The sequence below is a fragment of the Rhinolophus sinicus genome, chromosome 3 (assembly GCF_057876585.1).
Source record: "Rhinolophus sinicus isolate RSI-liver-muscle chromosome 3, RSI-T2T, whole genome shotgun sequence".
Lineage (NCBI taxonomy): Eukaryota > Metazoa > Chordata > Mammalia > Chiroptera > Rhinolophidae > Rhinolophus > Rhinolophus sinicus.
Genome location: NC_142503.1, coordinates 111325468 through 111337958, shown reverse-complemented (window position 1 = coordinate 111337958; position 12491 = coordinate 111325468).

The window sequence follows — 12491 nt, the reverse complement described above, 5'->3', positions numbered from 1 at the left end:
AAGATATTTGCAAACAATGTCTCTGATAAGGGGCTAATGTCCAAAATACATAAGGAACACCTACAACTCAACAACAACAACAAAAACAATCCAATTAAAAAATAGGCAGAGGACCTGAATAGACAGTTCTCCAAAAAGGACTTACGAATGGCCAATAGACACGTGAAAAGATGCTCAACATCACTAATCATCAGAGAAAGGCAAATAAAAACCACAATAAGATACCACCTCACACCAGTTAGAATGGTTTTCATCAACAAGACAAATAATATTAGGTTGGTGCAAAAGTAATTGAGGTTTTTGCAATTATTTTTAACCTTTTAAACTGCAATTACTTTTGCACCAACCAAATAACAAGTGTTGGAGAGGCTGTGGAGAAAAAGGAACCCTCATACACTGTTGGTGGGAATGCATATTGGTGCAGCCACTATGGAAGGCAGTGTGGAGGCTCCTCAAAAAATTCAGAATAAAATTACCATATGACCCAGCAATCCTTCTCCTGGGTATATACCGCTCCGCAAAAACAAAACAAAACAAAAAAAAAAACTGAAAAAATTAAAAAAACTGAAAAAATACTAAAAACATTCATCTATAAAGATGTATGTGCTCCTATGTTCATTGCAGCTTTATTTATGGTAGCCAAGACATGGAAACAACCAACGTGCCCTTCCATAGATGATTGGATAAAGAAGTTGTGGTATACATACACAATGGAATACTACTCTTCCATAAGAAAATAAGAAATAGTGCAATTTGCAACAAAATAGATGGATCCTGAGATTATTATGCTAAGCAAAAAAAGTCACACAGAAAAAGTCGAGAACCATACGATTTCACTGATATGTAGGATATAAAACTGAAAGCAACAAAGGAACAAGACAAACAAATAAAGAAACAAAAACTCAGACACAGACAATAGTTTAGTAGTTACCAGAGGGTAAGGGTGGAATGGTGGTAGAAGAGGGTAAAGGGTGTCAAATATTTGGTGATGGAAGAACTGACTGTCGGTGGTGCACACACAATGTGATATATAGCTGATGTATTACAGAATTGTACACTTGAAACCTATGTAATTTTATTAAACATTGTCACACCTATAAATTTTAATTATGAAAAAAAAAAAGCAAGGAGAAATTTGTCAAAGATAACTTACCTCTCCTTCTAAAATTAAATTATACTACACACAAAACCATCCACAGGGGAATTACAAAACCCTCCTTTAAGAAGCTGACACTTTTAATGCTATATAAACTGCTTCAAAGGATTGGGGAAGAAAAAGAAAATTCTTCATTAATAGTACTAATATCTACTACCTACACAATAGCCACACACACAAAAAAACAAAACAAAGAAAAATGTAACTCATGAATATGGATACAAAAACTGCAATTATTAGCCTTAGAATTCACCAACCAAATAATGAATAAAACCAAATCAGAGTTTTTTCAGAAGTATCACTATTTGAAATATTTTAATATATTTCACAATATTTCTAAACCAAATGATATATATTTTAATACATATAATAAAAATATAAAATTGTAACAACTAAAACAATGGAAAAGCATTAAAAGTCTATCAAAGTGCAGAATGCACTTTTTATTTGAAATACATTGCATGTCCACCAATGAAGTTGTTGTAACTAAAATATGGAACACTCATACACTGCAATGCTGGCTAGCTAATACAATAAAAATATTCCTGTATGTACTAATAAAAGACATATTATTGAGTGAAAAAGAGCAGAACAGTACAGACACATACATACATACAGACATCCATATTATATACATTTATATAAAAAGAAAAAATTAAATGAGTAACATATACTTGAAATGTATAGCATATTTGTGAAAGACACAAAAAATTTACAACCATCATGGGTAAACAGGAACTGGGAAAAATGTACTTTACTGTATATCAGATCTGACAATTAAATTTGTGAACTTGTTAAAACGATGTTGATAAACATTTTTTGCTATCAGAGGGATTATTTATTATGAATTTATACCAACTGGACAAACAGTTAACAAAGTTTACTAAAAAAGTTAGACGAAAATGATCTGAACTTTTCGCCAACAACTCATGGCTCTTCCATCACGACAATGCACCAGCTCACACGGCACTGTCTGGAAGAGTTTTTAGCCAGTAAACAAATAACTGTATTGGAACACCTCCCTATTCACCTGATCTGGCCCCCAATGACTTCTTTCTTTACCCAAAGATAAAGGAAATATTGAAAAGAAGACATTTTGATGACATTCAGGACATCAAGGGTAATACCACAACAGCTCTGAAGGCCATTCCAGAAAAAGAGTCCCAAAATTGCTTTGAAGGGTGGACTAGGCGCTGGTGTTTGTGCATAGCTTCCCAAGGGCAGTACTTGAAAGGTGATTGTAGTGATATTCAGCAATGATGTATGTAGTACCTTCTCTAGGATGAGTTTGTGAACTTAATTATTGGACCTTGTATTCTTTCCTAGCTTGTAATTTTTATAGTAATGCATGCATTACCTTTTCAACAATAAATCAATTCTTTTTTTATTTTTTTTTAACATAAAAGCTATTTTACAGTGGCAAGAAAAAAAAAGGGTAAATCAAGTTCAGTCACAGGCAAAAAAGAGTGGTTAAAAAGAAAAAAAATGAATAGAGGGGCCAGTACGCAGTATATCAAGATCACCTACTCTTTAAGACACAGCCCAAATAATATTGCTTCTAAAGACTCAGACTTGGGAGCCCTAATTTGAAATAGTTTATACTTCTTCCACAAACCACAGCACTTTCTTTACTTGCCCTGTACTTCATACCTTGTCACTAACTTGCATGCTTTGATCTCTCATAATAATAGCCTTTCCCATACTATTAACTGTTTTGTTAACTTTTCTTTTTCAGATAAGACATTCCTCTTTCAGGAAGTCCTCCCTCGGCCTTATTTTTTTAGAAAACCTTGTTAGTTTAAGTTTTCAGTTTTCCAAGAATCCTTCTTGGTTCTTCTATGAATAATCCCTTTATCCTACCCACGTTATACCCCAAATCATTTTTTCCATGGTCTTTTTCCCTTCCAGGCCATTAATTCTTTTTTTTTTTTTTTTAATTTTATTAGTTTCAGGTACACAAGACAAAGCAATACTTAGACGTTTCAGGCCATTAACTTTTGAGGAAGGAGTATTTCCATGTTTCGTGTCATTCAATGTTGATTGAAACCCTCTGAGACAGGGACTGTGCCCATATTATACTGATGAGAAACCTGAGGACCCAGGTGATGAAGTAACTTATCCGAACCAAAAGTAATGAAGACCGGATTTCACTCAAAGCCATCTGACTGTGTGATTGTACACTTAATGTCTATGCTATGCTATTGCCCATAACTTAATATTGATATTAACTTCTGTAGTTGTGGGGCTAAGAAAACACACACTACTTCTGCTGTCAAGTAGAAACTCCTTGGACTTCCCTGGGACGGAAGAGTAATGTTATTCCTTATCTACATCTAATTTATCAAATCAATTTACCTTTGGGAAGGATTAATATTTCTAATCTTAGTCTGAGAACATAAAACGTTGCTTTCAACTAGTATACTTAGCTTCAAATTATGTTATAGAGTAACCAGAAACAAAATGATAAGAAACAGTATTTCCTAAATGTTTTGCTATAATTTCCTAAAAGAATAAGACTATGATGGAATAATAAAGTATAATGACTCAGTGTCTCCTTGATTATGTTAATTAAAACAGATAGTCCAGTGTCTTACTTAGTCTTATCTGTTTAAATATGAATATCAAGTTTACATTGCAGTTAACTCAAGAGATTACTTAGTCTTCACTTTTTTATATCACTCATTACTGCGAAATCAACCAGAAGTTATATTAAAACATTCCAAAATTATTCTTGCTGCTTTTACTCATAATCTTAATAACCCATTCTTAAGAACAACCAATCTGCTTGTCCAAGAGAGTAAAAAAGTATAATTTGGTTCTGTTTACCTCGAAAGGAGGAGACTGATTTCAAAAGGAAAAAGATTAAAAAAAAAGGAAGTATAGCTTGTTAAATTATTCCCTCTTTAAGGACAAGAGCCAAATTTGGGAATTATAATTTAAAAACCTGTTTTAGAAACTTGTCGTCATTTTGTAAAAGGAAAAAAAATGTCAACTGGAATTAAGATAAATCACTACTCCTAAAGGAAGGGTTTTATTCCTTTCATTTATCAATCATAATATAACATTTAGTTTATTAATAGAAAAAATCATGGTAATGGAAAGCTTCTGAGTAAAAACATAAGCATTTTGCCTACCTTGTTTTGATTAAATCATGAGTAAAATGGTAAGGGACTTATCAAAATTCATTCATTGTGTGCCATTCTTACCAGTAAAATATATAAGCCATCAAATTTCAGTGTGACCCTTTTTTTATCTAAATCTGCAACTTAAGTTAAGGATATATTGTGGCTAAAATGTAATTTCTAGGATGCCGGGTCCCACAGCTCACCATTGATTGGTTTGCCAGGAGGACAACACTCTAAAGGGGATTTTCAATCTGCTCTCCCAGCACTTAACATGTGCAAATAACTAAATGCAGGGCAAGAATGCTGTATGAATGCCTGTTTCTAAACGAGCAGCTGGTGCAGAGTCTTAAAATTCAGCTCAGTATCAAAGGAATCAGATTAAAGTGAGCCTCAGTGGGAATGCTAGCTTCTGTTGATTACCAGCTGCTGTGGTACCCAACTTCAGGATTGTATACTGCTTCCTGTCTTTAAATTACTAGTTTGGGGGAGAACACATGCTTTTGTTTGGTTTTATTTTTATTTTCCTATAGAAAGCTTACTCTAACCCTATTCCCCATCAACTACTAATATTTTGAGTCCTCAGCGAAATAGTTTTGAAATAGAATAAAAAGATTTAAAATGATGACCACTTCAGTGGACTCTTCCCTGGGGCAGCTTATTTGGGTAACCTATGTACTATGCTCCCTTAAATTCAACTCAGACCCACAAAATCTCTTAAATTCCATATATTAGGTGTCTAAAACCATGCACTGAAAATAAAGTGTATCCTCCAAATAATGTATTTGCTTCCAAGCTACAACACCCACACAGTCATTTTAAGAATCAACTATTCAGAGTATCATATTTTACGCAGTTAGTGTAAAATGTGACTATTGTAAGTAAAGTGATAAATACAACTGTTATAGTCTAGTTTGATATTTTATGTAGAAATATTGGCTTTCTTGATGTTTTTAATAACTTAATTCTCATTATAATCACAGATTCATACTCCCAATATGTAAAACAAAATGTAACGTGTTTATGTACAATATATTGCTAAATATGAAAAGAGCATATGAATTATATCTTAGAAGGCATCATTTCAAAGTCAAATATCTCTTTGCCTCAGAATTTAAAAAAATTCCTAGTTATAATCTACATATCACTGTAGTAGAAATAATATTGTTGCCGCTTTTATAGGAATCATTTGAATTAATTTTATATTTCTGAGACTATAGTATTACCCCAGAATGCCCAAGATCAGATGGAAAGACCTAATACCGTAATATCTGATGGAGAGTCATGGATCTCATTAGCTCCACAGTATGTCTAAAGTGACTTTCCTTCCCTCCTCTTTTCCTTGTCTAGATGCTGGGTTGTCTTTTATTTGGTTAGCATCTATGCTCTGTCAAGATGCTCTCTTACAGGTACGGAATGGTTATTTTCACAATCACTAAATTCTACTTGGCTTGTCTTACTACATACAGAGAATAGAGCTCAAGGTTATATTCTTTTTGATCAATGTTTTGAGCTTATTTTTGCTGTTATTCACACATCTCTATAAAAGCTCCTACAAAAGTACCTGGGATTCCAAGTATATGTTTTATGAAGAAAACATGATACACTTTTCTTCACGGTGTGTATTTCTTATTTCATAAAGGAACACACACTAGAACTAGAAAAATGACAAATGATTATAGGATTAGATTATAAAAAGTTATGTATTATTTATGTACACATATAAATATATAATGTTTTATGGAGTACATGATTAACTAAATACACATGTATTATTTATATTGGAAACATTAGATCCACCTAAAGATTCTCATCTTTGTTTAATAAAACGTCTTAATGTATTCTTCCATCAGCATATATTTGATCCCCTTTACCCTCTTCTACCACCCCTTCTCCTCTTCCCCTCTGTTGTCTATGTCTATGAGTTTTTGTTGTTTCTTTGTCTTGTCTGTTTGTTGTTTTGAGTTTTATATCCCACATATGAGTGAAATCATATGGTTTTTTACTTTTTCTGTCTGACTTATTTTGCTTATCACAATAATCTCAAGAACCATCCATGTTGTTGCAAATGGCAGTATTTCATCTTTTTTTATGATTGAATAGCTAACTTTGGGAGATGAATAGACAATGCAATATACAGATGATGTATCATAGAATTTTACACTGGAAACATAATCTTATTAACCAATGTCACACCAATAAGTTTAAAATTCAAAATACCTTAATGTCTAAAACCAGATTTTCATTGGTATTCATATTTCTAAAAACTGATGTGTGAAAATAGATCTATAATGCTCCAGCAGGTTCAGTCTGCTATTCACTAGCTTTAAGAATAATTATTATAATAAAAATAACAAAGATATGCTGCAAATGATAAAGCTAGAGAACATATCTTGGTCCTCCAGCTTGCAACTCTTGCTGATAAGCTACAATATAACTCTTAGATAATAACAAGTTTACAACTATTATATAATTCAATAAACTGCAACACAAATAAACTAACTATGAATTTAGGCTACACAAGTGAGAGACGAAAAGGTACAGTATCTTGAAATCTGATAGGAAGCTAGAAAACTAAATTATGTCCTAATTGTGAAGTAAAATATTTATTGTTATAATTTGAAAGGGGCAACATATGGGAACATTAATTATATGTTATATATTAAAAAGGCACTTAAAATTTTAGATTTTTACTGAATACACTGAAATAATCTTTATTCATTAATCTTGAAGCTGATTTTTCCCTCATAAAACCATTTATGTATGAATGCTACATCTCACACTCAGACTATTATAATTAAATTATAACCAGTTCTGTAATCACCAGTTGCAAGTAAACTGCATCTACCAAACCAGGACAATAATTTTTACATATAACAAAGAATAAAATGTTCTTCTCACAACACTAGCCATTTTAAATCCTGGGACCCTGTAAAGGATTTTTTTTTAGACCTTCTTTTAATGGACTGGCTCTCTACTTTCCCTTTGCCATATACCATATTTCGCTGTGTATAATGTGTACCCACATTTTTGGCCCAAACTTTCAGGGGAAAAAAATCTTTCATCTTAATTTTTTAATTCAAAATCTTGTTTCTTTATATTTAGGTACTTGTTTTTTATATTATAAAGGAATTTTAGCATTTATTTTTAAACATGGTTCAAGAAACTTTATGTAACAAATAATTACAGAACACAAGAACAGATACAAGGTACAAGAGATTTTATGTACCAGTAACAAATTTGATATGTACACATCATAGAAGAGCAAGAACTCTTTGTCCTTGCAAGTTCACCGTAAGTTCAACAAAACTGATTATCATATTCCAAGGTATTATTTTCCATATAGATATCATTATTGATTTCTACAGTTACACTTTTAACTCATAACCATAAATTAAAGAATTAAAGACATTTAGATAGATATGGAATTAGTACTACCCATGTATAATGAGCATCCTTATTTTCCCCTCACAAATTTGGGCAAAAAAGTGTGCATTATACATGGCAAAATATGGTATTCCAAATAATCCATTTATGTTAATTATTAACCACTTTTTAAAATGCCTTAAAATGCATCTCTTGGTCATATTCAAAAGGATAGGTAAATAACGTTTTTTATATTTTCCCAGTTTAAATGGCACTAATAAAATTGTTTTCTTAAAATATTTTGTTCGAATTTAACTATTGCCTCAATTCAAACAACTATGTACAGAGGTACCAGAAAAATGTATACACATTTAAGAAAGGAAAGAACTATATTAAAATTGTAATACTCAACATATACTGATAACAAAAGATGAACACAAGTCATGTGTATACACTTTTTTAGCACCCCTTATATTTTATTAAATTTCTCTTCTAATAAGTCCAGCTAAGCTTGATTAGAAATCATCCTAAAAGTCAATCAAATACATCTCACTTTAATAATTTTCAATATGTAATTTAACACGTGGAATCAGCTGCCTTTTGTAGAGTAATAAATCAATAATTCTAGCAACAATTAGAAATCATCATGCTAGATAGACCCTTTACAACCAATTTTGTCGTAGATGTTGAGCTTTGTAATTGAATTTCTTCATTGAATATAATTATTAGTATTTTATATAATCATATCAGGAATATAATATTTAATAATTCCTTATTTAAGTTTAACATTATACTAAACACTAGTGATAAACACCAAAGTAATTCACTTCAAGCCCATACAGTTGAAGTTTTCAAAGCTTTGTACTAATCACATAAAAATTAAATTATTAAACACCTGATATACCATCAAAAATCTATCTAACAAGTTGGGTAGTTACAGTGGAGAACAATAAGATGTTCATTTTTAATTAGGCAAAAAAATATGTTACAATATCTAGAAAATATATAATACAACAAAAAATTAACATGTATAACACAAATTAATAGAAAGCACATTTATAACTCTGATTGCTTAATTTATGCATAAAGACAGTTAGAAAGTAGACTACACTTTCCAGAGATATGATAAACTGATAGGATCTTTAATGTATCTTATGAATGTTAATTTTTCCCACAGGGGAGCTAATGCTTCTGATTTTCTAAAGTAAGTAGGAAGTGATATGCAATTACAAGTGGTACTCAGTGACAGCACTTTCCTTTTTCAAATATAATAAAGATTTAAAACATAAACATATTGCTCTGTGGACTCAGGAAAGAATGAAATGGGATTCCCAAATTCAGGTTGTGTTTTAACTTGTCATTAATTAGCCTTATGCTTTATAACTTAACTTGGACCCATTTTAGTAAAACGCATGATGACACCTGGCTTAGGAAATTTAAAGGATATCTTAGAATTTCCAACAAAATGAATTTATATATATATATATATATATATATATATATATATATATATATATATATATATATATATATAAAAAGTTTATTAGAGTGACAACGGTTAGTAAAGTTACATAGGTTTCACATGTACAATTCTGTAATACATCGTCTATATATCACATTGTTTGTTCACCTCCCAGAGTCCATCACCATATAGTTGATCCCATTTACCCTTTTCTACCATACTCCTTTCCCCTAAACTGAAAACAGCAAAGATGAATTGTGAAAAAATTTTTGTACCCCGCTCTATTAATGTAAAGACCATTATCTTGGGAATTGAATGTACACTATAAACCCTTATATTTTTCATTATTGATACTCACATTTTAACAATTATAGAACAAGAGGGAGAGACCACATGCATACATAGCTGGGGTCCAGAGTGGGGAAAAATGACATGAGCTACTCAGTATTTTCTGATGTCTGTATGATCTAAAGTCAGTTATGTATATACATATGTGTGTGTGTCTGTGTATATATATATGTATATATATATATATATATGAATTCATTGTATAAAAATTTTTCAAGTCTGTTATCTAATTTCACAGGTACAATCCTGTAAGCAACATATGCATATTCAATATTACCCTCATCTAACAGATTAAGAAATTACATTTAATTTCTTGTTCAGTCACACACATAACAATGTCAAACAGTGCACCAGAAACAGAACTTCCTGATTCCCAGCTTACTGCTAATTTTCCAGCACAGCTAGGAGTAGCACACGAGCTTCAGGGGAAAACCTGCCACAAACATTTACTGCAGCAAAGCAAAATCTGAATGGGAGAATCAAAGTGATAAGTTCAATTTACCTTGCTTTAGAGATACAGCCTCCTGTCTTAGTTTGTTCCCTGCCTACTCTTTGCCTTGTCAAGCTGTTTCCTTCTTATAATGCCTGTTAGCTTTCATTAATGAAAACGATTGCTTCCTGAACTTCTGCAGAATCTACTGAACATGGTATTAAGCTTGCACTTATTATATGGAGCCTTGTATTGCTTTGTAACTTTATGTGTACTTCTCATTATACCAACTAAATTTCAAAAATGGGAGGGTTCAATGTTTATGAAATCTGTCACCCTGTCAATCACTTGCTTCTCTTTGTTGAACAGCTCTCATACCATGTTTCCCCGAAAATAAGACCTAGCCAAACAATCAGCTCTAATGCGTCTTTCAGAGCAAAAATTAATATAAGACCCGGGATTATATTATATTATAGACCCGGTATTATATTATATTATTATATGATATGATATGATATGATATGATATGCTATGATAATGTTATACCTGGTATTATATTATATTATATTATATTATATTATATTATATTATATACCCAGCTTTATAGTAATTTTTGCTCCAAAAGACACATCAGAGCTGATGGTCTGGCTAGGTCTTATTTTCAGGGAAACACAGTAGTATTCCCTATAAGGGTTATTTCTGCACATCTGCCTTCTCCAGATTGTTAGTTTCTCGGTGATTGGGATGACAATCATCTGAATATCCCAGCACCCAGACAGCGAGAAATGCTAGCTAGCACTCAACAAATAGTTAATGAAGACAAAAGTGTTCAACAAATGCTTTTTTCTGTATTTTGTAATTGAACTAGCCAAGCATCTCTTTATTTTTGTTTTAAATGAGAAAAATTTCCCAACTGATGCTCTAAAATGAGATTAACATTAGGAACACAAGAGTTAGAAATATTAGAAATATTAAATTTGGAGGATCCTCTTGAACTTTTATTGGGAAAGAAAGATGAATCAGTGAGCACAGTTTATTTAGAAAAAATTAAAGTAAGTTGAGCTACCCAGCTAAATAAAAATGGTCCATTGATGCTTGTGGATAACTGATAGTCCCAATAAAGAATTTGTTCAAAATATATTTTGGATTTGGAGATGAATGATTTTGTGATCAGTTATGACCACTCTTTTAAGATCATAGAGCATTTTAGGGCATCTCATATCTGAAGAAAAGAAAGAAACATTAAATTCAAGAGAAATAATTATGTGGTTTTGATTATATTCCCAACAAATAGCATAGTACCACAATAAGTATTCAATACAGTTAGAAGAGAGAAAGAAAGAGGGGAAGCCAGAAAGTGGGAGAGTGGGGATACTGGAAGGAAAACTACCAAAGATTTTATTTGGTCAGAGGAAGCCAAAGATTCAGTTTGGGTTTCCTTGCCCTTCATCTCCACGCACAGTAGAGTGTAGCCATTTTTTAGAAAAAAAAAAAAAAAAATGACCCTGTTATCCAGATTTAGCAGTATGTCACTGTTAACTGCATTTAACAGTCGTGTTGGGAGTAAAAATGTTTTAATTACTCCAAAAAAAGGAGAGAAAAAGAAATGATGATGACCATGTATTTAAAAGTTTCATTTTAAAAGCTGTAAAATATTTGCAAATCTGCTATCTACTTAGTGGTTGGGGTCCTTGAACTTCACTTTGCCTCTTTAAGAGCCTATATATCCCAAACATGGATAAAAATACTGAGGGTTATGTTCTCCATAGCTAACAGATGAAAGTCTATTTTTATCTTTCTAAGGTGGTCCATATAAGTGAGACTTCTTTTATATTTGAAAAAAAAAGAAACAGGTTTTACGTTATGCTTATTTTAAAAATAGATAAATATGTTTATTATCTAAGGATGTTAAAGGACAACAACCCTATCTTCTATTTATGATAAAGCCTCTACATAAAAGATAATAGTAGACATAAAATATTCATTTATTAGGAGTATGCTCAATTCAACTTTTGACACTAGAGTGACAAAAATGAGGTGATTCATCAAAATTATATAAGATTCTAATGGGAAAAAATTTTCTTACATTGGTATGTTTAGCTATATAAAAAATTAAGATCAATGAAAACTTCTGCTTGATTTGGTCAAGAAAGTTATATGACAATAATATTAGCAGCTCACATTTAATGAACATCTACCAAGTTTTTTAAGGATTTTAAAGTCCTTGCCTTAACTCCTCTAAAAATGTAATGTAGTTTGACACTGTCATTTAAAATATTGATCCTATCTCCTTTTTTGCTCTTTTCTTGGCAATGACTTCTTCCTTGTCCTTTTATAAGTTCACTCTGATCCACCTCCATTTGCTGCTTAATAGCATTTCCCTTGGGCATTCCATACTATTATATGAGAAAACCTATACCTTTTCATGTCTTCCAAGTATGCATTTGCATTTCTTTCAACACTGCTCTTCGTCTTTCTTCATTTTTTCATCTGTATCTCAGATAAATAGTTTAGAAGACTAGAGCACCAGAGAGGAAAAAAAGAAGGGAAAACAACTAAATTGAACTTGAATCAATAGAGCTGTCAAACTGACACATTCATTATTGC